This window comes from Tursiops truncatus, chromosome 13, assembly GCF_011762595.2.
Source record: "Tursiops truncatus isolate mTurTru1 chromosome 13, mTurTru1.mat.Y, whole genome shotgun sequence".
NCBI lineage: Eukaryota > Metazoa > Chordata > Mammalia > Artiodactyla > Delphinidae > Tursiops > Tursiops truncatus.
In genome coordinates this window covers 41,606,804-41,633,658 of record NC_047046.1, presented here as the reverse complement: position 1 = coordinate 41,633,658, position 26,855 = coordinate 41,606,804, and the positions used below count along the sequence as shown (strand labels likewise).

The 26,855-nt window shown below is 40.3% G+C and overlaps 1 long non-coding RNA gene across 1 annotated transcript in view; it reads left to right on the top strand.

Moving 5' to 3' along the window:
- Positions 1-18,608, top strand: part of LOC141276260 (uncharacterized) — a 72,614-nt gene extending 54,006 nt beyond the window's left edge. Inside the window, exon 3 of the long non-coding RNA XR_012325529.1 lies at positions 18,538-18,608. This is a non-coding gene — a long non-coding RNA (uncharacterized lncRNA). The remainder of the gene's footprint in view (positions 1-18,537) is intronic.
- Positions 18,609-26,855: the final 8,247 nt, after the last annotated feature.

Sequence of the window (26,855 nt, the reverse complement as noted above, 5' to 3'; positions counted from 1 at the left end):
CCTCTTCCTCCTGAATTCAGGGTGTTCCAGGGCTTCAGCATTTGCCTGGCCATTAAAGACTTCAGCTTTAGACACAGCTCCGCCCTGGCCACGGGACATTCTTTAAGTACGGGGTCTCTTAACAATGGGAGGTGGAAATGTGGAGTGATTTCTTGAAAAGTTCAGAATTTTTGCCCCTGAATTACTTGATGTAGAATTTTCTTTTTTGTCCAAATAACCCAAGTAATACTCTTGTCCCTTTTTGTTTCATTGATACTAGAGTTTTGTTTAATGGAGAGTTAAACAATGGCAAAGTAAATCAGACGCTTGCGAACATTTTAGTGTAGAAAGAGATTTCTACATTGACACTGTGGAGTATTTGTGATTCAACAGGTTTTGGTGGAAAGAACCTTGGACTTAGAAACTGAAGCCCCAGGTTTATATGTTTATAAAAGGCAGTCGGCCTTTTTTCTCCTTAAGGACTCTCACTCCGGGGAGAACATGCATATCCTACCATATCCTAGGTCCCACGTGAGCTGCTCAACTTTGGGCAAGTCATGTTCCCTCTCAGGGTTTCCATTTCTCAGCTGTAAATCAAGGATGATGATAATCTACTGTGTAGGTAATTGTAAGGATAAAAGAAAGTAGTATTCAATGCTTGGTGAATATTGAAACTCAGAAAATAGAATAATTATTTTATTTAAAAACAAAAAACCCCTAGGTTCATATGTTGACATTTATCAACTATATGGCAATGGGCAAGTCATGTTGTCATCCTGGACCCAAAATGGGGAGAACACTGCACACCTAGTTTAGGTGGTAAAAAGGAGTGAATGAACTAATACATGTTGGGGCACTTTGTGGAAGAATGGCTACCACCCACACCTTATAATTATTTATGAACTTCTCCAAGACATTGAATACTGGATTACAGAGTCTTTGCTCTTCTCTATGTAGTTTTAGCCATAGAGCACTCTTGGGCTCTGAAATTCAAGATGTTCTGTAAGTTTTACTTCATTCATCTTTTTATTTAGTATTGCTCAGAATAGGGAGAGAGGTGTCATAAAAGCAATGACTATGCAAATGAATGGTTTATCCTAAAAATCCAAGGCCTGCAGATTATTTGTAAAAATGTCAGTGTATATTCTCTGGGTGACCAATGTATCACCAATGTCAGGCCCTCTCCCTCTACCTTGGACCGAAACCGGTGCCCATGAACAAAGAAGACCAGGTCAGGATGAAAGTAACAAAGATGTCTCTAGGTCTGAAATTCTCCATAAAGCAATCTATGCCTTGTAAAAGTACAAAGTCTTACCTCTTAACTCATGTCAACTTACTTCCTAGTACTTTTCTCATCTGTCCAGGGAGAAGGTAAACCTCAGGAAGAACAGGGAATGGTACGATTTTCCTAGTGAAAATGTAGCACATGCCTGAAAAGAATTATTTTTTCCTCCATATTTATTTATTTATTTTTAATTGAGATATAATTGACATATAATTATATTAGTTTCAGGTGTACAACATAATGATTCAATATTTGTATATATTGTGAAATGATCACCACAAGTCTAGTAAATATCCATCACCACACAAAATTACAATTTTTTTTTCTGTGATGAGAACTTTTAAGATCTACTCTCTTAGCAACTTTCAAGTATATAATACAGTATTGTTAACTATAGTCACCTTGCTGTACATGACATCCCCAGGACTTATTTACCTTATAACTGGAAGTTTGCATATTTTGACCACCTTTACCCATTTCACCTATCCTGCCCCACACAACCTCCACCTCTGGTGACTGCCTATCTGTTCTCTGTATCTATGAGTTCTGTTTTTATTTTTATGCTTTTTTTAGATTCCACATATACGTGAGATCATTTGGTGTTTGTTTTTCTCTGTCTGACCTATTTCACTTAGTGTGATGCTCTCCAGGTCCATCCATGTTGTTGCAATTGGCAGGATTTCTCTCTTTTTTAGAGCTGCATAACATCCCATTGAATATAAATACTCACATTTTCATTTGCCAAAGGACACTTGGGTTGTTTCAAGAATTCTTAACTTTAATCCTACCTCCCATTCCTTTCTGCCGTGACTATAGTCTATGGGACTGAAAAAACTAGGGGAAATTGAAAAGGCCAGTATTCAGTCCCCTTAACACTGGCTTGGGACCCTTGGGCACAGAGAGAGAAATTTCTGGCTGGTGCCTTAGTCAAGCCAGCCTACTGCTGCCTCTCCAATCTAGTTTTCCCCATCCCAATTATCATATCATCCTTCTGTGATAACCCTCTACTCCTCATCCTGGAGTTTTATGATGGTGGTGCCCCTGATAGCTCTTGGTCTCAAGCTCCTTAAAGGAGAATCCCATGTCTTCTGCATCCTTCTGTCCTCTGGCGCCTGGGCCAGTGCCTGGGACAGAGGAGGAGCTCAGCTGCAGAACTGGATTTTCTGTCTCTGTGCCTTGGCCCTGTGGTTGTCTCCTGCCAACCCTCCTACACAAACTGCACTCTTCCTCCTGGCTCTGTCCCTCTCTGACTTCAGGGCCTTCAGCACGTGAGGAAAACTTTTGGGGCCTCAGTTTACCATGCAAAAAGACAACTTCTCTAAGGGGCTTGGTGCACAGTAAATGCTCATCAAATCTTTATTCCTGTCCTTAGTGAATCATTTTCTGGCCACTTGGCTGTTAGGGGATAGTCCTCCTCTGAACTCTGAACAGTTACCTGTGTGCATGCACCACAAACATCACAAATCCATGACATAATATATGTCCCATTAGGGAGACTAAAACAACTTTTATACATTTTCACATATGTGCTATTTATTTCCAAACTAGTTTGTTTAATTTCATACAAACAGAAATGGTAAGAGTGGGGCCCTGCCTCGGTATCCTTGAGTCTGTGACTGGACTCTGTCCTTTAGCTGTCAACACTAGCCATCCCCAAGGGGAACCATCGTTAGACCGCCCCCGCCCCCGAATCCCATTTATTCCATTCTCTGGGCAGTCTTGGATGTCACGAAAACCCAGATGTTTAATAACATGTGTTTTTGAAGCTGTTGATAATGGAAGACGGGGGTTTTAAGAAATCATGGAATGGAAAGACTCTCTCTTCCAGCCCTGGTCTTATTCAGCATCCTGCCTGCAACTCCCCACAACACTTCATTTTTTCCGCCATGGTAAACGTGCTAAGGGTACCTGTGGACACACACCTAGGCCAGGAAAAGACAGTATTTGTGTGGTTGTCTTCTAATAAGGTCAAAGGCTCAACGTATTTTACAGCTCTGTGGGCAGCCAGACTCATTAGAGCAGGAGTGGGCCATGGGGTCTGTGTAGGATATTCAGAGGTGGAGGTTTGATCTGGGGTCTGTGCTTAGTGGGTGTCCAGGATTCTCTCGTAGAGCCTGAATTGGGGAGGGGGAGCACCGAAGAACCTGAGCACCTGGGAGCCCCGGAGCCCTTTGCCTTTCTGAATCTGAGGTTGGATTTTTCCCCTGTGTTAACTAAAGCTGGAAGCAAAGCAAAGTGCAAAGACCCTGGTGCAGTTTGCAAACCCCTGGTCACTTCCCTTTACCAAATCCTGCTGTTACTGCCTCCCAGGTTGGGGGTGGGTTTTCCTGCCAAGCATAGGCTGTTGAGGGCAGGTGAGGAAGGGCATTGGGCAGGAGGAGAGCCCAGCGGGTTGTATTTTGGTGCACGTAAGAGGCAAGGAGCTCAAGGCCAAAGCCTGACAGACTGACAGGTCTGATTGTCATTTGCATGCGCTGCGCTGGGCAAGTGGAAGTGACTCAGAGAGTGACTGATTTGTTTTGCTAAGCCTTCTTTGTGGTCTTCTGGGTGGATTTCCGGCCCCACCTCTTAGCCTCAAAGCCCTTGCTTTGCCTGCTGTTGCTTTTTTACTTGGGGGTAATGAAAATTTGTTATAAGCCTTCCCTTTCATCCGTACGTGGCAGGCTGTCACAGAGACACGAGCCATTCTGCAGCCTCACTCCTGTCCAAATTACTAAGTGTTTTCTTTCCAGTTGCTTCCCTAATGGGCCGGGGTAATGGGAGCGGCATGCTCTCTGCCCACGCCGGAGAAGCCAGAGCATTTGTCCAGTGCACATGTGTGGTGGGCACCAGGCCCCTCTCTCCGTGGCTAGCCAGCCCCTCGCAGCTCAGCGCCAGCTCATGCACCTGCCCCTTGCCCTCGAAGCCGCCAGGGGCTCAGCACCCCGGATGGTGGCCCCTTGTTTGGCCCTCGCAGCTCGGCCATCCCTACAGGTGAGGCTCTCCCAAGGGGGATGGGTGATCCAGGCCAGAGGCCCAGACCCGGGGCCACTAATGGACCAGCCAGGCCAGCTTTTTATGGACTCCAGTTGCTGCTTTTCAGAGGCGCAGGCCCCAGAGCTCCCCACAGCCGGCTGTTCCGTGGGCTGGCTGCTCAACTGTGGCTGACCCGCAGCTTTATGAGCCTAAGTGCTTATCCAGGGACAGAAGTGAGGAGGTGGTGTGTGATAAGAAAATAATTTGCCAAAACTGCAACAATAAAGAGGGCCTGGTGGGATCTCTTATGGTATGAATAGCCCCGAGCAGCTGCAGATTTCTCTCTGCTTTCACAATTATTTTCTTTTTTATAACAACTTAAAGCTAAATGCCTTGTACAAACCTGGTAACTCTTGCTTCAGCTTCCACCACAACGTTTCTTTCTCTTTCTGGGAATCTTAACATCCACACAGCCTGAACAGAATGTTCCTTGGCATCATGGCTTCAGCTGGTCTACTTCTTGGCCCGCTGACAACGGCAGCACGGCTCTCTCTAATGTCGCATGGCCCCGAACAGTCCCCTCACGCAGAGCTCCAGTTGCACCCTCTGGGGCTCTGGAACAGGTGCTCCTATTACAGAGTTCTGGAGACAGGGAGCACCTCATCAGAAACCAGTGCCTTGTAAATCACAGCAGTGGCTCCGTTGACAAGGGACATGCGTTTCACTTGAGAACGAACGAGGCAAGCACATTCCTGCCTCTTCACACGCTTCCTGTATACGAAAGGCACCTCCAGCACTTACTGAGTACCCCCATCTTTCTTTTGGGGGTGCTGAGTGTTACCATCAGTCTCATTTGTCAAGCATCCCACGCTAGGCACCTAGGCTGTATCATGTAGAAGGGAGGCCTTCAAGTTGGACAGAACAAGTCCAGATCTTGGCTCCATCAGGAAGTAGCTGTGTGACCTAAAACCCTGTCTTCTCTGTGCAGTGAGGATAAACCAACAACCACCTCACTGCTCTATAGGTGCTATTATTAAATTAAATGAGAAAATAAACATAGAGCCCCTGACAGGGTGCTTGGTACCTTATTAGCACTTAATACATGTTAGTTATAATAATTACATTGATTTTTTTTCTGAGTGCTGTCTAGTTGGGAATATACATGTGCAACACAGAATGATAGCAAGAGACAGCATGTGTTAAAGGAATCTACTGAGTGATGAAGACAACACAAGCTATGGTAGAGATAGAGACCATCACTTAGTTACGGTTTCCCAAATTTGTCTCATGAATAGAATCTCCTGGAGCATTTATGAAAGATACCAACTCCAGGACCTTCTCCTAGAGATTATTATTCATTCAGTTGGGGCTGGGCCTTGGAAGTCTTTATGGCTATGAGGACATTTTTTACAAAGATGATACCTAAAAGAGCACCATCCAGAAGATGTATTATATGAGCCACATGTGTACTTTAAAATTTTCTAGTTGTGATGTTGCAAAAAGTAAAACAAAAGAAGTAAATTAATATTAATAATATATTTTATTTAACCCTGAATATTCAAAAGGGTATGATTTCAACATGTAATCAATACAAAATATTTTCACAAGATATTTTGCATTCCCATTTTCACATTAAGTTTTCAAACTCTGGTGTGTACTGTACACTTATAGCACATCTTAATTTGGCCTCTAAAATTTCATCACAAATACTCGATCTGTATTTAGATTTCATAAAATTTGCAGTTGAAAAAAGTGGATTTGCATACCCAAGTTGTCCCAAATATGCTTAAGAGTTTCCCAATAACTGTATTTTCTTTAAATTAAATTAAAATCAATAATTCAGTTCTTCATTCCCAATAGCCACAGTAGCTGAGAAGTTACATATGGCTGGCTGGTGGCTACCATATTGGACAGCACAGATTTAGACAGTTAATAATTTATAATAGTCAAGGTCCTTTCCCCCTTATTATGTCAAGACTTTAGCACATATCAAGGGAGGATAGCAGTCAGAGAGCAAAGTGTTCAGTAGGAGCCGAAGTTTTATGTCAGGAGCAGTGGAAAGTGACATTAGTGAAAGGAAAAACCCAAAATTTAGGTCGGCATTATCCTAAGCCAGGGAGTTCAGAGTTTATTGAATAGTCAATGGGAGTCAAAGATGGCTTTTGAGCCATACAGTGGTGTGGACAAAGCATGTTCCAAGATGAACTTGACTGGATTTTCCAGAGCAGGTAAGAGAATGGAAATGGGAGGATTAATTGATACTAATGATAATAGAAAGAGACTTACATGACAAATCAATAAAATTAAAAAACATTGAATGTTTCTGGTGGGAGAGGTTGGGAGAAGAGGGAGTAATTCAGGATGTTTTTTTTTAAGCTTTTTTTTTTTTTAAGTGAATGAATAAATATAACATTGCAAATAGGGAAATCTGGAAGGAAAGCTGGTTCTGGAGGAAAGATTAGCTCAATTTAAAGATTTGGACTCAGTGTTAGGCTATCCAAATAGATGACTTCACACTGTAATTATATACTCTCTAATATAGAATAGAGTAAAGCAGAAGGCTAAGATGTAAACCTTGGAGAATGTCAAGGACACAGATTCAGTCCATAGGAACAAGGAGTCTATAGCAGCAGAAAGAGAACCAGAAGTTTAGTGCCGTGAAAGTCACAGGAATAAAGAGTTTCCACAAGAAGGAAGCTGTCAGCAGTGGGGAATGAGGATAGGGCCAAAGGGAATAAAGACTGAGAATTTGAGTTGAGAATTAGAATACCAATAAAAATATGGAGAGATCAATTTCATTAGAATGATGGGGAGTAGAAGAAATACTGTTAGGAGTTAGGGAGTGAGAAAGTGATTTTAAAATAGAACTGCATTAAGAGCTTGGGAAGTTACTAGGAGGTAGTAGATACGGCCTCTGGACTCAAGGGACCACTGGGCACGTTTCACCCAAAGTCACTAATCTGATGGCAGGGATTTTAGGCAGAGACGGAGGCAGGGAGAGGATATTATCTAAGGAGTAAATGATCCTTTCAGTCTTTGCTAACTCATACTATTGGCTTTGTCTCTGATGAGGCAATTCTTCTGTTGCATTTTCAGTGGTCCATCACAAGCTACCAAAGCCCTCAAGGAGTTTTTGTAATTCTGCTTTCTCTTGTTATTAAGTTTACCTTTCTCATTCAGAAAAGTAAATGTGACCCTATACTATTCTTACAATAAGATTCTAAAGTTCCCTTTTGTTATATTCATTCATTCGTCCATTCTTTCTTTCAACAAATTTTTATAGAGTTCCCATGACATACTCTGTTCCAGAAATTCAAGATACAGTGGTGAAAAAGCTTTCTTCTTTTGCAGAGCTGTTACTATAGTGGATGGAAATATAGTAAGCATACGATATAAGATAGTTTCATAGGTAATAAGGTCTTGGGGCTGGGAAACTAGTTTAGTTCAGATGACAAAGAAAGCCTTCTGAAGGAAGTGATATTTGGTTTTATTCTTGGGTGACAGGAAGGAGTTAACAGTGAAGATCTCGGGTAGGACTGGGGATGGGAAACAAGTGCAAAGCTTGGCATGGTCAAGGAGCTGAAGGAAAGCTAGTATAGCTGGAGCATAGTAAGCAAAATGAAAATAGATAGGAAATTTACTTCTGAGAGGTAAGTATGGCCAGGTCATGTTGAAACTGCAAGCCAAGGAGTCTGAACTTTAAGTGCAATAGGAAGCCACTGGAGGGTGTTTAGAAATGAAATGACTTGGTCTATTTATGTTTGTAAAAGATAATACTGGCCACATGGATTAGTGGAAGGGGTAGTGACAAAAGTAGAAGGCATTGGTGGGTTGTAAGCAGGAGGATGACATGATTGCTTGAATTGCCTAGTGGGGCATGGATTATGGTGGAGCTAGGAGACAAGAATAGAAGCAGGGAGGACATTATATTGCAGTAATCAGGGTAGTAAAGACGATGAGAATTTATACTGGCAAAGGCGCAACAGAGGTGAGGGAAGTGGGCCAATAGGAGATTTACTTTGGAGAAAGAGCCAACAGCACTGGCTGAAGGATTGGATGTCGGAAGTCAATAAGGAGCCTCGGGTGTTTCATTTTAGCAAATTGATTGGATGGTTGTATCTCAGGATACAACCCCATGACAAATGCTCTTATCGTGATCTTTGTACTGCCACTACCAAGAAGGGCCCATTGTTCCCAGAAAATCAACGAGGATCCTTTAAACTGAAGGCATAAGTGGGAAAAAGAGATTTAAAATGAGTGATAGTCATATAGAGGTTTATTATATTATCTCAATATTTGTGAATATTTGAAAATATCTATGATAAAAAGTTTTTTTTACAAAATAGAATGACATAAAGTCTTCCTTTCAGCCAGTAAATACCAATTAGAGAAATAAGAGTTTTTTCCTGATTTTTGTAATAAAAACCCACTGAGCAGATGGCTTGAAGTACTAGATGAAAAAGTCCCTCCTTGGCCCACTGAGGTATTTTCAAGGGCAAACTGCAGCTGTGGTTTAACAGGTTCACACGCTGCACCCCAGCTCATGTCTGGAAGAGAGAAAATTAATAGCAGGGGAATTAAATGGCTACCAATTTGTGAGCACCCTGTCCTAATATGCTTATTGATTTGAGGTTCCTGTTTAGTGCTTGAGCTGTCGCTATTCATCAAAGTTTCCACATAAGGGCATAGATCATCTTGGAGAGGGGTGGGTAGCTGGACTGCCAGGACTGGAGTTGGAAATGTGGAGACTGTAGGTTCAAATCCACACTCCATGCCGATCCACCTGGAACCCTGAGTAGCAGTCTGTCTGCTGCTTTAGTGTCCCTGAAAAAAAAAATATCGATCACTAATTGCCTCATAGTATATTTACACAAAAGATGGATTTTTAAGTCACAAAATCAAGGGACAAAATGACATCCACTGCTAGCATTTAAAAAAAGACCACACACACAATAAAATGTTCTTCCTAATTTTCAGATTGCTTTGTATCTGAAGGGAGATGTTAGGATGGGTGGATGAAGGCTGAGAGAATATATTGTCTCCTGAAAGACATTAACAATTCCTCAGGTGGGTCCAGAATGCTGTGTGCATTAGGATGAACAAGGAAATTTCCCAAGTCTTTCTTCTAATAAAACTGTTTGCTCTTGTGAAAGGTCTTGACAGTGAGGAGATACAGAAAATTATAACACTTAGAGGTAATTAGTGGAGAAATATCTCTAAATGAAAGATAGTGATTAAAAATGCAATCTAGGGCTTCCCTGGTGGTGCAGTGGTTGAGAGTCCGCCTGCCGATGCAGGGGACACGTGTTCGTGCCCCGGTCCGGGAAGATCCCACATGCCGAGGAGCGGCTGGGCCGTTGAGCCTGCGCGTCCGGAGCCTGTGCTCCTCAATGGGGGAGACCACAACAGTGAGAGGCCCGCGTACCGCAAAAAAAGAAAAAAAAAAGCAATGTAAAATATTAACACCATTTTTGAGAGGTTGAGGTTGTGATTAAAACACTCCATCTAAGATGTGGGTGAGCACTGGAGTTATCACTGTCAGCTGCAAAGCTGTTTTATTTTGGTTTACTCCTAGTACACTAGACACACCTCATGAAGTTATGCAAAATTACGGCAATATCCTTCGTACCAAATTGGCCCGGTACATTAGACCTTGATAATTGAACCAGGTACATCTCCTATCCTTAGTGAACAAAGCTTGTTTGGGATAAAGTATTTGGCAATACCTATTAAGAATCTTAAAAAATGTTTTAATACTGGATCATTCTTTGATTCAAGTATTTAGACAGACACAGACAGAGATTTAAACATAAGGATAGTTAATGGAATATCGTCTACAGAAAAAAAACTGGCAAATATTTTTTTTAGACTTCTAATAGTGGATGACTTGTTGAACAACTTATGGTTTGTACACACAATGGAACAGTACACAGTCATTAAAAATGTACAGTGAGTACAATTAATGACGTGGGAAATTGTTCCTGTTATAATTATAGGTTTTTTTTTAACATCTTTATTGGAGTATAATGGCTTTACAATGGTGTGTTAGTTTCTGCTGTATCACAAAGTGAATCAGCTATACATATACATATATCCCCATATCCCCTCCCTCTTGTGTCTACCTCCCACCCGCCTTATCCCACCCCTCTAGGTGGTCACAAAGCACAGAGCTGATCTCCCTGTGCTATACAGCTGCTTCCCACTAGCTATCTGTTTTACATTTGGTAGTGTATATATGTCCATGCCACTCTCTCACTTCGTCCCAGCATACCCTTCCCTTTCCCCGTGTCCTCAAGTCCATTCTCTACGTCTGCGTCTTTATTCCTGTCCTGCCCCTAGGGTCTTCAAAACCTTTTTTTTTTTTTAGATTCCATATATATGTGTTAGCATACGGTATTTGTTTTTCTCTTTCTGACTTACTTCACTCTGTATGACAGACTCTAGGTCCATCCACCTCACTACAAATAACTCAATTTCGTTTCTTTTTATGGCTGAGTAATTCCATTGTATATATGTGCCACATCTTCTTTATCCATTCATCTGTCGATGGACACTTAGGTTGCTTCCATGTCCTGGCTATTGTAAATAGTGCTGCAATGAACATTGTGGTACATGACTCTTTCTGAATTATGGTTTTCTCCAGGTATATGTCCAGTAGTGAGATTGCTGGGTCGTATGGTAGTTCTATTTGTAGTTTCTTAAGGAACCTGCATACTGGTCTCCATAGTGGCTGTATCGATTTGCATTGCCACCAACAGTGCAAGAGGGTTCCCTTTTCTCCACACCCTCTCCAGCATTTATTCTTTGTAGACTTTTTGATGATGGCCATTCTGACCAGTGTGAGGTGATACCGCATTGTAATTTTGATTTGCATTTCTCTAATGATTAGTGATGTTGAGCATCCTTTTCATGTGCTTGTTGTCAGTCTGTATATCTTCTTTGGAGAAATGTCTATTTAGGTCTTCTGCCCAATTTTGGATTGGGTTGTTTGTTTTTCTGATATTGAGCTGCATGAGCTGCTTGTATATTTGGGAGATTAATCCTTTGTCAGTTTCTTTGTTTGCAAATATTTTCTCCCATTCTGAGGGTTGTCTTTTCGTCTTGTTTATGGTTTCCTTTGCTGTGCAAGAGCTTTTAAGTTTCATTAGGTCCCATTTGTTTATTTTTGTTTTTATTTCCCTTTCTCTAGGAGGTGGGTCAAAAAGGATCTTGCTGTGATTTATGTCATAGAGTGTTCTGCCTGTGTTTTTCTCTAAGAGTTTTATAGTGTCTGTCCTTACATTTAGGTCTTTAATCCATTTTGAATTTATTTTTGTGTATGGTGTTAGGGAGTGTTCTAATTTCATTCTTTTACATGTAGCTGTCCACTTTTCCCAGCACCACTTATTGAAGAGACTTGTCTTTTCTCCATTGTATATTCTTGCCTCCTTTGTCATAGATTAGTTGACCAGAGGTGTGGGTTTATCTCTGGGCTTTCTGTCCTGTTCCACTGATCTATATTTCTGTTTTTGTGCCAGTATGATATTGTCTTGATTATTGTAGCTTTGTAGTATAGTCTGAAGTCAGGGAGCCTGATTCCTTCACCTCCTTTTTTTTCCTTCAAGACTGCGTTGGATATTCGGGGTCTTTTGTATCTCCATACAAATTTTAAGATTTTTTATTCTAGTTCTGTAAAAAATGCCATTGGTATTTTGATAGAGATTGCATTGAATCTGTAGATTGCTTTGGGTAGTATAATCATTTTCACAATATTGATTCTTCCAATCCGAGAACATGGTATGTGTCTCCATCAGGTTATATCATCTTTAATTTCTTTCATCCATGTCTTATAGTTTCCTGAGTACAGGTCTTTTGTCTCCTTAGGTAGGTTTATTCCTAGATATTTTATTCTTTTTGTTGCAATCATAAGTGGGAGTGTTTCCTTAATTTCTCTTTCAGATTTTTCATCATTAGTGTATAGGAATGCCAGAGATTTCTGTGCATTCATTTTGTATCCTGCTACTTTACCAAATTCATTGATTAGCTCTAGTAGTTCTCTGGTAGCTTCTTTAGGATTCTCTATGTATAGTCTCATGTCATCTGCAAACAGTGACAGCTTTACTTCTTCTTTTCCTATTTGGATTCCATTTATTTCTTTTTCTTCTCTGATTGCCATGGCTAAAACTTCCAAAACTATGTAGAATAATAGTGGTGAGAGTGGGCAACCTTGTCTTATTCCTGATCTTAGTGAAAATGGTTTCAGTTTTTCACCACTGAGAACGATGTTGGCTGTGGTTTTGTCATATATGGCCTTTATAATGTAGAGGTAAATTCCCTCTATGCCTACTTTCTGCAGGGTTTTTATCGTAAATGGGTGTTGAATTTTGTCAAAAGCTTTCTCTGCATCTATTGAGGTGATCATATGGTTTTTCTCCTTCAATTTGTTAATATGGTTTATCACATTGATTAATTTGCATATATTGAAGAATCCTTGCATTCCTGGGATAAACCCCACCTGATCATGGTGTATGATCCTTTTACTGTGCTGTTGGATTCTGTTTGCTTGTATTTTGTTGAGAATTTTGGCATCTATGTTCATCAGTGATCATGGCCTATAGTTTTCTGTTTTTGTGCCATCGTTGTCTGGTTTTGGTATCAGGGTGATGGTGGCCTCGTTTAATGAGTTTGGGAGTGTCCCCCCCTCTGGTATATTTTGGAAGAGTTTGAGAAGGATAGGTGTTAACTCTTCTGTAAATGTTTGATAGAATTCGCCTGTGAAACCATCTGGTCCTGGGCTTTTGTTTATTGGAAGATTTTTAATCACAGTCTCAATTTCAGTGCTTGGGGTTGGTCTGTCTATATTTTCTATTTCTTCCTGGTTCAGTCTCAGAAGCTTGTGATTTTCTAAGAATTTGTCCATTTCTTCCAGGTTGTCCATTTTTTGGCATAGAGTTGCTTGTAGTAATCTCTTGTGATCCTTTTTATTTCTATGGTGTCAGTTGTTACTTCTCCTTTTTCATTTCTAATTCTGTTGATTTGAGCCTTCTCCCTTTTTTTCTTGATGAGTCTGGCTAATGGTTTATCAATTTTGTTTATCTTCTCAAAGAAATAGCTTTTCATCTTATTGATCTTTGCTATTGTTTTCTTCATTTCTTTTTCATTTATTTCTGATCTTATCTTTATGATTTCTTTCCTTCTGCTGACTTTGGGTTTTGTTTGTTCTTCTTTCTCTAATTGCTTTAGGTGTAAGGTTAGGTTGTTTATTTGAGATGTTTCTTGTTTCTTGAGGTAGGATTGTGTTGCTCTAAACTTCCCTCTTAGAACTGCTTTTGCTGGATCCTATAGGTTTTGGGTCACTGTGTATTCATTGTCATTTGTTTCTAGGTATTTTTTTATTTCCTCTTTGATTTCTTCAGTGATCTCTTGGTTATTTAGTAGTGTATTGTTTAGCCTCCATGTGTTTGTATTCTTTACAGTTTTTTTCCTGTAATTGATATGTAGTTTCATAGTATTGTGGTCAGAAAAGGTACTTGATATGATTTCAGTTTTCTTAAATTTACCAAGGCTTGATTTGTGACCCAGGATATGATCTATCCTAGAGAATGTTCCATGAGCACTTGAGAAGAAAGTGTATTCTGTTGTTTTGGGATGGAATGTCATATAAATATCTGTTAAGTCCATCTTGTTTAATGTGTCATTTAAAGCTTGTGTTTCCTTATTTATTTTCATTTTGGATGATCTGTCCATTGGTGAAAGTGGGGTGTTAAATTCCCCTACTATGACCACCACTGTCGATTTCCCCTTTTATGGCTGTTAGCATTTGCCTTATGTATTGAGTTGCTCCTATGTTGGGTGCATAAATATTTACAATTGTTGTATCTTTTTCTTGGACTGATCCCTTGATCATTATGTAGGGTCCTTCTTTGTCTCTTGTAATAGTCTTTATTTTAAAGTCTATTCTGTCTGATATGAGAATTGCTACTCCAGCTTCATTTTGATTTCCATTTGCATAGAATATCTTTTTCCATCCTCTAAATTTCAGTCCGTATGTGTCCCCCAGTCTGAAGTGGGTCTCTTGTAGACAGCATATATACAGGTCTTGTTTTTGTATCCATTCAGCCAGTCTGTGTGTTTTGGTTGGAGCATTTAATCCATTTACATTTAAGGTAATTATCAATATGTATGTTCCTATTACCATTTTCTTAATTGTTTGTGGTTTGTTATTGTAGGTCTTCTTCTCTTGTGTTTCTGGCTTAGAGAAGTTCCTTTAACATTTGTATTAAAGCTGGTTTTGTGGTGCTGAATTCTCTTAATGTTGCTTGTCTGTAAAGTTTTTAATTTCTTCATTGAATCTGAATGAGATCCTTGCTGGATAGAGTAATCTTGGTTGTAGGTTTTTCCCTTTCATCACTTTAAATATGTCCTGCCACACCCTTCTGGCTTGCAGAGTTTCTGCTGAAAGATCAGCTCTTAACCTTATAGGGATTCTGTTGTATGTTATTTGTTGCTTTTCTCTTGCTGCTTTTAATATTTTTTCTTTTTGTTTAATTTTTGATAGTTTGATTAATATGTGTCTTCGCATGTTTCTCCTTGGATTTATCCTGTATGGGACTCTGTGCACTTCCTGGACTTGATCGACTATTTCCTTTCCCATATTAGGGAAGTTTTCAAGTATAATCTCTTCAAATGATTTCTCAGTCCCTTTCTTTTTCTCTTCTTCTTCTGGGACCCCTATAATTCGAATGTTGGTGTGTTTAATGTTATCCCAGAGGTCTCTGAGACTGTCCTCAATTCTTTGCATTCTTATTTCTTTCTTCTGCTCTGAGGTAGTTATTTCCACTCTTTTATCTTTCAGGTCACTTATCTGTTCTTCTGCCTCAGTTATTCTGCTATTGAATCCTTCTAGAGAATTTTTAACTTCATTTATTGTGTTGCTCATCATTGTTTGTTTGCACTTTAGTTCTTCTAGGTCCTTTTTAAATGTTTCTTGTATTTTCTCCATTCTATTTCCAAGATTTTAGATATCTTTACTGTCATTACTCTGAATTCTTTTTCAGGTAGACTGCCTATTTCCTCTTCATTTGTTTGGTCTGGTGGGTTTCTAACCTTCCTCCTTCATCTGCTGTGTTTTTCTCTGTCTTCTCATTTTGCTTAACTTACTGTGTTTGGGGTCTCCTTTTCCCAGGCTTGTATCTCCTGTTGTTTTTGGTATGCCCCCAGGGGTAAGTTTGGTTCAGTGGGTTGTGTAGGCTTCCTGGTGGAGGGGACTGGTGCCTGTGTTCTGGTGGATGAGGTTGGATCTTGTCTTTCTGTTGCCAGGACACGTCCGATGGTGTGTTTTGGTGTGTCTGTGAACTTATTATGATTTTTAGGCAGCCTCTCTGCTAATGGGAGGGGTCGTGTTCCTGTCTTGCTAGTTGTTTGGCATGGGGTGTCCAGCACTGGAGCTTGGTGGTCGTTGAGTGGAGCTGGGTCTTAGCATTGAGATGGAGGATTCTGGGAGAGCTCTCGCCGATTGATATTATGAGGGGCCGGGGGGGGGGGTTGGGTCTCTGGTGGACCAATGTCCTGAACTTGGCTCTCCCACCTCAGAGGCTCAGGCCTGACAACCAGCCAGAGTACCAAAACCCTGTCAGCAACACGACTCAGAAGAAAAGGGAGAAGAAACAAAAGAAAGAAAGAAAAATAAAATAAAATAATTAAAATAAAATATTAAAAATATTATTAAAATAAAAAAGTAATTTAAAAAAAAAGGGCACAACCAAACCAGTAAACAAATCCACCAATGATAACTAGTGCTAAAAACTATACTAAAAAAAACGGACAGGGCTTCCCTGGTGGTGCAGTGGTTGAGAGTCCGCCTGCCGATGCAAGGGACATGGGTTCGTGCCCCGGTCCGGGAAGATCCCACATGCTGTGGAGCGGCTGGGCCCGTGAGCCATGGCCACTGAGCTTGCGTGTCCGGAGTCTGTGCTCTGCAACAGGAGGGGCCACAACAGTGAGAGACCCACGTACCGCAAAAAAAAACCAAAAAAAAAAACGGACAGACAGAACCATGGGACAAATGGTAAAAGCAAACCTATACAGAGAAAATCACAGAAAGAAGCATGCACATACACACAAAAGGAGAAAAAGGAAAAAAATATATATATATAAAAGGAAGAGAGCAACCAAATCAATATTTAAATCTACCAATGATAAGCTCTAAATACTAAACTAAGATAAACGTAAAACTATAAACAAATTAGATGCAGAAAGCAAACCCCAAATCTGCAGTTGCTCCCAAAGTCCACCACCTCAGTTTTGGGATGATTTGTTGTCTGTTCATGTATTCCACAGATGCAGGGTACATCAAGTTGATTGTGGAGATTTAATCCGCTGCTTCTAAGGCTGCTGGGAGAGATTTTCCTTTCTTTTCTTTGTTCTCACAGCTCCCAGGGGCTCAGCTTTGGATTTGACCCTGCCTTTGCATGTAGATCGCCCTCTGGTGTCTGTTCTTCACCCAGACAGGATGGGGTTAAAGGAGTGGCTGATTCGGGGGCTCTGGCTCACTCAGGCCAGGGGGCGGGAGGGGTACAGAATGCGGGGTGAGCCTGTGGTGTCAGAGGCCAGCGTGACGTTGCAACAGCCTGAGGCACGCCATGTGTTCTCCCAGGGAAGCTGTCCCTGGGTCATGGGACCCTGCCAGTGGCGGGCTGCACAGGCTCCCAGGAGGGGAGGTGTGGATAGTGACCTGTGCTTGCACACAGGCTTCTTGGTGCCCGCAGCAGCAGCCTTAGCATTTCGTGCCCGTCTCTGGTGTTTGCGTTGATAGCTGCGGCTCGCACCCGTCTCTGGAGCTTGTTTAGGCAGTGTTCTGAGTCCCCTCTCCTCACGCACCCTGAAACAGTGGTCTCTTGATTCTTAGGCAGTTGCAAACATTTTCCCGGACTCCTTCCCGGCTAGCTCTGGCACACTAGCCCGGTTCAGTCTGTGTTCACGCAGCCAACCCCAGTCCTCTCCCTGGGATCCGACCGAAGCCCAAACCTCAGCTCTCAGCCCCGCCCACCCCGGCGGGTGAGCAGACAAGCCTCTCGGGCTGGTGAGTGCCGGTCGGCACCGATCCTCTGTGCGGGAATCTCTCCGCTTTGCCCTCCGCACCCCTGTTGCTGCACTCTCCTCCGTGGTTCTAAAGCTTCCCCCCCGCCAACCCCGTCTCCACCAGTGACGGAGCTCCTAGTGTGTGGAAACCTTTCCTTCTTCACAGTTCCCTCCCAGGGGTGCAGGTCCTGTCCCTATTCTTTTGTCTCTGTTTTTTCTTTTCTCTTTTGCCCTACCCAGGTACGTGGGGAGTTTCTTGCCTTTTGGGAAGTTTGATGTCTTCTGCCAGCGTTCAGTAGGTGTTCTGTAGGAGTTGTTCCACATGTAGATGTATTTTTGATGTATTTGTGGGGAGGAAGGTGATCTCCACGTCTTACTCCTCCGCCATCTTGAAGGTCCTCTATAATTATAGTATTAAGTAATAAAAGAAAGTTCTGAAATTGTGCATACATATAAATATATTGCTCAAATATGTAAAAAGAGGATATATGTTTATAATATATATATAGATAATATGCCTATGTCTATAATGTATACAATATGTCTATTTTATATATATTCACAGAATACATTTGTGTTTATACACACATATATATATAAATGTGTGTGTTTCTGTATATATCTATATATATATAGCTACAGAAAAAAAATCTGAAGAAAATATGCCAAAGAGTTCTTGTGGTATATGGATGGTGAAATATAGGTGGATTTTTCTTCATGATCCAAATTTTTAAAAATGAGCATGTTTTATTTTTACAATAAAATTATGATTAACTTTTAAAACACTATTGACACCATCATAAAAAACAATATTGTAAAGTAAAACTTTGGATGCAACTACCCCAGACTTGCACCTTTGTCATGTGAGCAATTGTCTATGTAGCTATATGTGTTTCTTTTTAATGTCAAAATTTTGCAAGACAGATTGGCGCCTCATCTCTGCAAAGCCAGTTCCACTTGCTTGAGGAGAATATTCCTTGTTTATGCTGCAGGCAAAACAACTAGTGTTTTTTTTTTTTAAACCTCAGGTCTATTGTGAAAATGAGCCATCTGTGGCAGCTGTGGTGTTTTTTCCAACCTAATAGCACCTTTCATACTGAACTCTTGGGCTTTTCCAGGCGCTACTGACAGCTGCGGAATGATTATGTACATTTTTTATATAAATTGTTATAAGGTGGCATACTGAGAAATCTTGCATATGCATGTAGTGTGGGGAATGAAAAATGACAATAAAGTAAACCTTGTGGTTTGGTTTGTAGAGTCCACATGGAAGACCGTCTAGCTGAATAATGCTTGGTTGTGGTAACATGGCCTCATGACATAATTTCATCACTTCAGAAGTGGGAGGAAAGTCTTCCCCATCAATATTTTCCGGAAACATGTTAGAGTGTGGGGCACATAGTAGGTACATTTATTTTGATAAATGAAAGAATGTTCAGTTTAGGTAATTTTGTCCTTCAGGTGACTGGGGACGCACCTTTCCACTTGGCTTCGGTGAGGAGCAGTGAAGAAGCACCTGATCAAGAGAAGGAGGCAGGGCACACAGCATCCTGAAAATCTGGGGAAAGGCACATGGTGACACCCTAGATATTTTGAGCAACCCAAGGATTATCAGTTCCTCCCACCTATGAAAGCAAACTTTTGCCATCATTGGTGTTATTTTATTAATATCACATCCTCACGGTTTCTCTGATTAGACTTGGTTCTTCTAAAAGTTATGAGGGGAGATTTGCCACAGGCTTCTAAATATAGCAGGAAGGAAACATAGAGCAAATTCTGAGGCAAAGCAGGTTCTAGGCAGTCCTCCATGAACAGCCCAGGAGTTCCCCTGGTAGAGTCATTTTCCCGATGCTATATTTCCTGCTCCCTTGCATCCTTCGAGTTTTGAATTTTGGCAGCCTTCCATTTGGTGGAAGAAAGCTGGAAGTAACTCTTGCTCATTTTCCTTGGCTTTTCAGTGTCACTCTGTATATCACCTAGCAGTTGAAATCATGGATCATGTGGATGCCCCCAACCTCCACCTCTGGGACAGCTGGAGAAATACATAAGGTGGCCTAAAGCTGAAACCCAGGGTTCCTCAGCTAGCTCGGCACTTCCACTTAATAGTGAAATATATCTTTGACAGTCCACAAAAGTATCCCTTCTGGGCCTTCTTTGTCTAAACTTAATATTTCCTGTATTAAGTCTTATAACAATCATCACAAGGAAGGTTGAATGCTAAAGAATACAGAATCAATTAAGACTCCACCAGGAAATCAAAACCTTCTGTTAAGCTGTAAAATGCTGTGGGATGAATTGGTGTCACCTGATAATATTGCACCAGAGATGTATTGTAAAGCCTGATACTCAAGGCCAAGTGTCTCTACAAAAGCTACAATCCCCTCACCACATGAAGTTTATCAGTGCCAGAAGAAGAGAATAATGAGTGATTATACAGCACCTTATATGATGGTTCTTTCTCACTAATATTGATAGGAAAGATTCTTCATTCTTGTGCCCACTTTCACTGCTCTTTAGAAAAAGATTTTGCAGCAACAATAAGAAGGCAGGGCTATTGCGTGGTCAGTCATGAGTGTCTAATAGTGGAGTTCTTTTCTTTTTTAAGAGTAATTCCAAGATTAGTCGCTACAGATTAAAGTAACTACAGGATCTCAGACAGTGAAGACTAGGGGAGCTCACAGTGGCTAAACACAAGATCAAAGACTTGATGGGCACTCACAATACCTAGGTCCCAGGTAACAAGAAAACATTTACCTTTAAATCAGTAGGTGAGCAGAACAAAGAAATTTTCACAGAAAAATAAAAATTTGCCATCAGAGTTCCTAATAATCCATAAAAGTTATGCTAAAATGACAGACACCCAGTTTACATGTATTTAGTTCCCCATCTAGAAGGTTCCAGAAGACCAAATTGAGAGGCAGTGATGAAGAAGGGAACACAATTCTTAGTATTCCCAGATTTAGGAATTCTGATACACGAGCAGATAACATCATGGGAAAATAAAATGTACTTTTATTTCAAAAAGGATAGGCAACACTTCTTCCTTCAAGAATTGTTAATCGTTGCTTTTGTGTTATTTTACGTGAGGTTTGGAGATAGGACTTCCAGGTCCCTTTCACGTACCAGACTGAAGAATATGAGACATGTATTAACAGCTCAGAGGCTGTGATTGCTAAATGCTCCTCCACGTTCCCTATGGTGAGGCCATTGTTAACCTGGCTTCACTATTTGGAGTGGGGTGGAGGGGGTGATTTCCTTTCAATGGACCAGACTTCGTTTTTATTCCCACTTCTGGGAAGGACCATTTGGCTCACATGAAACTTTGCTGGGCTCTGTTAATGGGGCAGGCATGTAGTTTGGGGCTGGTAGGTAATTTTAGTAGTATAGAGGTGGTTAATTCCATTGCCAGGGATGTTGAACTCTCTACACGGTCAGTTTGCTGTGTGCTCACTCGGTGTATATACACAGAGCACACTGCAGAAATACGTACCTACTCTCAACACAGCATGCAAGCTGTTAGCAATCTTCTTTACATTACCTGAGGCCCACTCCATCACCCCTTTCACTTAATATGATAGATTGCAGGACGTAATATAGAAAAATGTAGTGTGTGTGGCATATAAACTCACAGTGCATATCGGATTTAATATAAAATGCACAGAAGCCACTCTGTAATACATAGTCAAAAAGGCTGCAAGCTGCTGTATTGATGCCGTGCCCAGTTCAGGAAAATAAGGCAGGTTTCCATTGCCAGAAAAGAGCATAGTATTCAATTTCTCATCCAGTATAGAGTATAAATAAAACATGGTGCACGTTAATACCAAACTGCATGAAATGATTTCCCTTAGTACATAAACTTATAGCACCCCAGTCTTTGCTTCAAGTTGAATTTTCCCAGTTCTCTCAGATGGCAATAGGGAATTATATGACCTTCTACAGCAAGAACTTCCCACTTAACAGATTCTAGGGCTCCGCTGGGCCTCACGCTAATGGACAGCCATTAACCATCTTGGAGCTCCCTAGAATTCCCTGGAGCTTTGCAAGCTGAGTTCCTGGATCTCTCCGGAGTTAGTAGTTGACAGGCAGCTGTCAGTCAACTGGAACTTTCTTAAAGCTATACCCCGTAGCAAATAAAAGGGCTCAGTGTTTATAATGAGGAAAGATTATTGTGCCAACACTAATACATTTTAATAAAAACATTAACCCAGTAGATGTAGTCTTTAGGTCTAGTCCTCCACATATAAATGCATATGTAGTATGCATTTCCTCTTATTTATGGAGCGTTATTGATTAATTTTGCTTTGCAGTTCTTGAAGACAGTCCATTCTGCTTCTATAACTGTACTTTGAAATGGGTAGCTCTTAGCTATAGAAGTCCCCAATTTCTGTGAAAGTGTCTGTCAAAATTAGACAACCAAAGAAAATATATTCTAAAGCAAATTTTAAGATACATTAATATTACGGCTTTCATAGGGTTGTGTCTAAAGGAACACAAGAGCACTAATGCCAGAAACTTTTGAGATTAATTTTATCTTTGTTCTTCCTTTAGTGTCTTGGGTAATTTACTAAATTGCTGTTTCTTCATTCTCCCTGTAGTAAGTGTGGTTGGTAAATTTTTGTCTGGTCTACATGGTCCATTGGTTCAAGTTTGGATGCTACTTAAAAGTGAGAAAGCAGAGGTTTGTTCGGGAGGAAAACATCAGTGCTTTCCTTAGGGCTTATGCAGAGATGTAAATCAATCATTCAAGGCTGTGAAACCATGCTTAAGCAGGAATTTTCAGTGGCTACTGCTATCACTCTTTAGGTGATTAGAGTACAATGCCTTTCACCTTTCATAGCACAAATTTTGTCATTCCTGACTCTCAAATACAGGAAATAGATATCATAAGAACTGTCTTCTCAAATCTGGGACTTTCACTGACAGAACAGATAAAAGACATAAATGAGTACTGAGATCCTGATCATTATGCTGACTTGTTGCTGATAACACCAGACAACAGATCCGCTTAATTAAAGTCATGGCCTTTTTATGGTCAATTCTTAAATTCTAAATGTCTCTCTCTTCTTTAGAATCTGAAATAATTTTAGACTGAGAGAATGTTGTAAGACCAGAGCAAAGAATTCATGACTATCCTTCAAATTACATTAACTTTTTACTATATTTATTTTATGATTCTCTCTATATATATTATTATTGCTATCATTAAGTACATACAGATTTTTTTAATTCATTTGAGAGTAAGTTGCAAACATAAAGGGCCTTCACTCCTACATAGTTTTATGTGCATGAAGAACAAGAACATCTTCTTACATTACAGTAAAAATATCAAAATCAAGAAATTAACATTGACAAAATGCTATTATCGAATCTATAGACCTTATTCAAATTTTTCCAATTGTCCTAATAAAATATCTTTACAGGAAAAGAGAGAAAAAATTCTGGTCCAGGATCCAATCTAGGATCAGACATTGCATTTAGTTATCATGTCTCTTTAGCCTCTTTTAATCTAGAACAGTTCCTTACTCTTCCTTCATCTTTTATGACTTTGCCACTTTTGTAGAATGTCCCTCAATCTGGGTTTTTCCAGTGTTTCTCCATCATTAGCCAAACATCTCTTTTTAAAATTTATTTATTTTACTTATTAATTTTTGGCTGTGTTGGGTCTTCATTGCTACTCGCGGGGTTACTCTAGTTAGTTGCGGCGAGCTGGGGCTACTCTTTGTTGCAGTGCACGGGCTTCTCACTGCAGTGGCTTCTCTTATGGATCATGGACTCTAGGTGCATGGGCTTCAGTAGTTGCAGCACGTGGGCTCAGTAGTTGTGGCTCGCGGGCTCTAGAGCGCAGTCTCAGTAGTTGTAGCGCACTAGTTGCTCTGTGGCATGTGAGATCTTCCCAGACCAGGGATCGGACCCGTGTCCCCTGCATTGGCAGGTGAATTCTCAACCACTGCGCCACCAGGGAAGCCCAGCCAAATATCTCTTAGGTGAATTTTTCAAAGGAAAAGTTTGGAGGATGTTTCCATTATTCTTAGAGATGTGATATTGTCAGGGTCTAGTGTGGAAAGAGCATGAACAGTACAAATCACACTATAAGACAGAAATAGGGTCACCCACAGAATTATCTTCATAACTGGGTCTAAGATAGTTCCTGTCATTTATTTCCTTCACCTTCAAAACACTACCTTGAATCTAGTATTCTGTTAAGACAACAGGCAAAAAAGAGACAGCTCCTGAGCATTGGTACCTTGAGTTTAGGATTTGGTATGGAAATGAATAACTCACAAATGAGGGCCATGCATACGTGCTTTTGGTTTCTTGCATCACCTTTCATTGTCTTAAGACTGAAAAGTTAATAACCCAGTGTGTAGTCATGCTATTATCAGTTTACATTGTAGTAAAGCCCATTCAAATGATGATTACATATGTTATTGAGTGTCGTTGTAATGCACTATACAGTACATTACCTTCAATAAATATAATTGTTTATGCACTTTAATGAGGGTATATAATGCCCCAAAACTAATGGTATTGACTGAATTGTGATTTATTGTTCTAAAACTTTGCCCTTAGGAAAGGAAATCTTATAAAACCTTTTATGTTTACCTTTCTTTAGCCCCCTAAAAGCTGCCACTCATCTCTCCCTCCCCCTGTTACAAGAAGAAAATAGCTCCAAGATGCTTCTACAACATTCCCTGTCAATGCATCTCTCAACCTGAAGAAGCAGGAGGTGGGTTCATTTAAAACGTTTAATGAAGATCATTATGTTTACCCCTTAGTAAGGTTTAATGCATTATCTGGCAGCAAAACTGATGCCACGTCAGAATTTTGGCTTCAGATCAAATAACAAGGAATAGAAACATTGTTTGTTAAACTACACACTAGGAATAGAAAAGAAAGCCAGGGATAGCATTTGGCTCAGAGTCCTGCATCAGGCCAGGGAAGAGACCATGATTAAATTGTCTCTGTGCAGACCTCCAGCTGGGGACAAAGAGAGAGTGGGTGGAACCCACACAGTTAATTCTAATCCCAAGTTTCTTTCCCCTTTTCCTTTCTATAAGGAAAAATTTAGTCTCGTCTTGACAATGAAGCTAAAAAAATCCTCATATCTGATAAATAAAAAATAAAACATAGTTATTGTGCATGATGGATAGTTTGTTTTTCAAATTAATATAGATACTAAAAATAAGGACTAAAGTCTCCAAATGGGCTTTGTATTGCCTTACATTTTGGCTTTAGTATTCATGTTTCTAAGTAGACAGACATCATGTAGCTAATGTCTTCAGCAAAGATTTCTTTAATCAGAATTCTAGGAATTACTGATTAATATGTACAGACACTAAAGCCACTGCTTTTACGCTGAATCTGAACCAAACTCACTTACGCCAGTCATAACCAGAATTCCTTTTTTCTCCACCCAAGGAATAGAATATCATTTGGAGCATTATCTGGTCTCTGGCTTTAGTGTTCATATTACCTAGCTAATTTCCAGCTTATCTACTATCTGCTTCTTACATCTGCACAGTAATTGGGGTGTGACCCATCACTCTCTGTTATCACATCCTCCAGCCCAGGGATGACACAGACTTCCTGGTGAAAAGTAGGGCTTCAGGAGGAACTTTCCCCTAATCACTGGAAATGGAGTTTTGTCACCTTTGGAAGTAAATTTGCATGTGAGGTCTCCTGGTTTTTTTCTATCTCCACAGCATACTATCTGAAAGGACTTTTAGGAGTCTTTATGAATAAATAAAACTGTGCAACTTAAAGACGAAGATTAATTCATGTAGATACTTTTAATGCCCAGTAGAAATGACAACAGGGGATCTGTACTGACATCTTAAAAGGATTTGTTGAACAACAGCAGTTTCTTAAAACAGATTCCCAGGATGGAAGGTAATCACTGGAGAAATTTTCCAAGGTTTACAATGGTGTTCCAAGTAGTTTGAAAGTCAGTAGTTTAAAAAAAAAGAAAAATTGACATTGAGATGCAATTTGTGGTAAGATCTAATTAATTTTTTTGCTCCTAAGAATAATTTATTATTTACACTTCTTATTATATATGTATTTTAGCTTCATTAGTCTGCAATACTGGAAAAAATTATACCTTCAAGTCCTATTTATCAAATTAATGGTGCAATTTCCTAGTGACACATTCTAACATTCATTAAACCAAGTACAGTAAAAATGCATTTAAATTAGATTAGTGTGATGTAATAAAGATTCCAGCGTAGGGGGTGATATTCTAGCTGAAGAGAAACACCCAGATTGAGTTGAAAGCAACTTTGAGATAATGCTTCAAAACCTATTTTGGCACTGGCTAAGTAAAAGAATAAGCGATGATGACTCTCTCCTCTAACTGCCTCTGCTTAGCTTTTGTTATGCTTTACCATGACAGGGGAAAAAAGACTCAAAGATGTAACTTGATCACCCAGCAGAATGCTCAAGCTTTGCTCAGCCAAAGGCTATGGCAGTAAACTTGTCCAAAGCTTCTGTATTGTGACAGATTTGCTCATGATACAAATAAATACTGTATCCACCGTCACCATTAATTAGCTTATATCTGAGGATGAAAAGCACCATATACCCACCAAATATTACATTACTATGCATACTTCCTCACTTGCAACGATTAAGAAGGGGTTGTAACTTGTACTATTTTCCAAGGTGAGCACGTTACATTTCCATGTTTAATGTGTTGAGGCCCACATATGAAGATGTTCTCTCTTAAATACACATAATAGAAACACTTAGGTAATACTATGAAAAATGTGTGTTCTTACATCAATATGCCTGTGCTACTATGCTGCAAGACCTAGGAGACTCTGAAATGGCCATTGTCCTGAGTTTAACACAGCACATAATACAAATTAGTGCTTCATAAATACTTTCAAGACAATGGGAATTCTTGGAGATTAAGTGAGATAATGTATGTGAAAGCAGTTGGTATATAAAAGGCATTTACAATGTCAGCTAACTCAGAATCTGAATCCATAAGCCTAGAAGGCTTTGTGCAGAAATCCTGGCACAACTATCAAGATAGAGACAAGGGTGGTGCTGCTCTCTAAAATACATGCAATAAGTTTTGTTGTTTGTTTGTTGTAGGCAGCTCTTACTGATAGACATATTATTGGTAGTTAGGAGAAAGCAATGAGGGATACAAACTGGGCAGTACGTGGTGGTCTGCATGACCCCAGCTGCCCGCTCACAGAGCTAGGGGTAAGGGAAAGAGTTGTTGGAGCACGCTGGCCATGAATGGGCTGCCCTGAACCTTTGTGATGGGGTGAAGGAGGGAGAAATTGAGCAGAAAACAGACTGCAATCCTCTTCTGGCCTAGCCCAATACCAGATATCCAGCCATCTTCATATATATTTACCCACCCCAAAAAGAAGGAACTATGAGGAGGTCTCAGGAGAGAAATGAAAGTTAAAGAAATAAGGGGTGCTATGGAACTGACATAAAATGGAGATTTCCAGTTTTAGGGCATGTACCTGGGTCAGGAGACCAAGAAAAGCATAGATTTCAGAAGGCAGAAAAAAAGCAAACAATAATGTTGGAACAAATTGAATCATGGCCAATAATC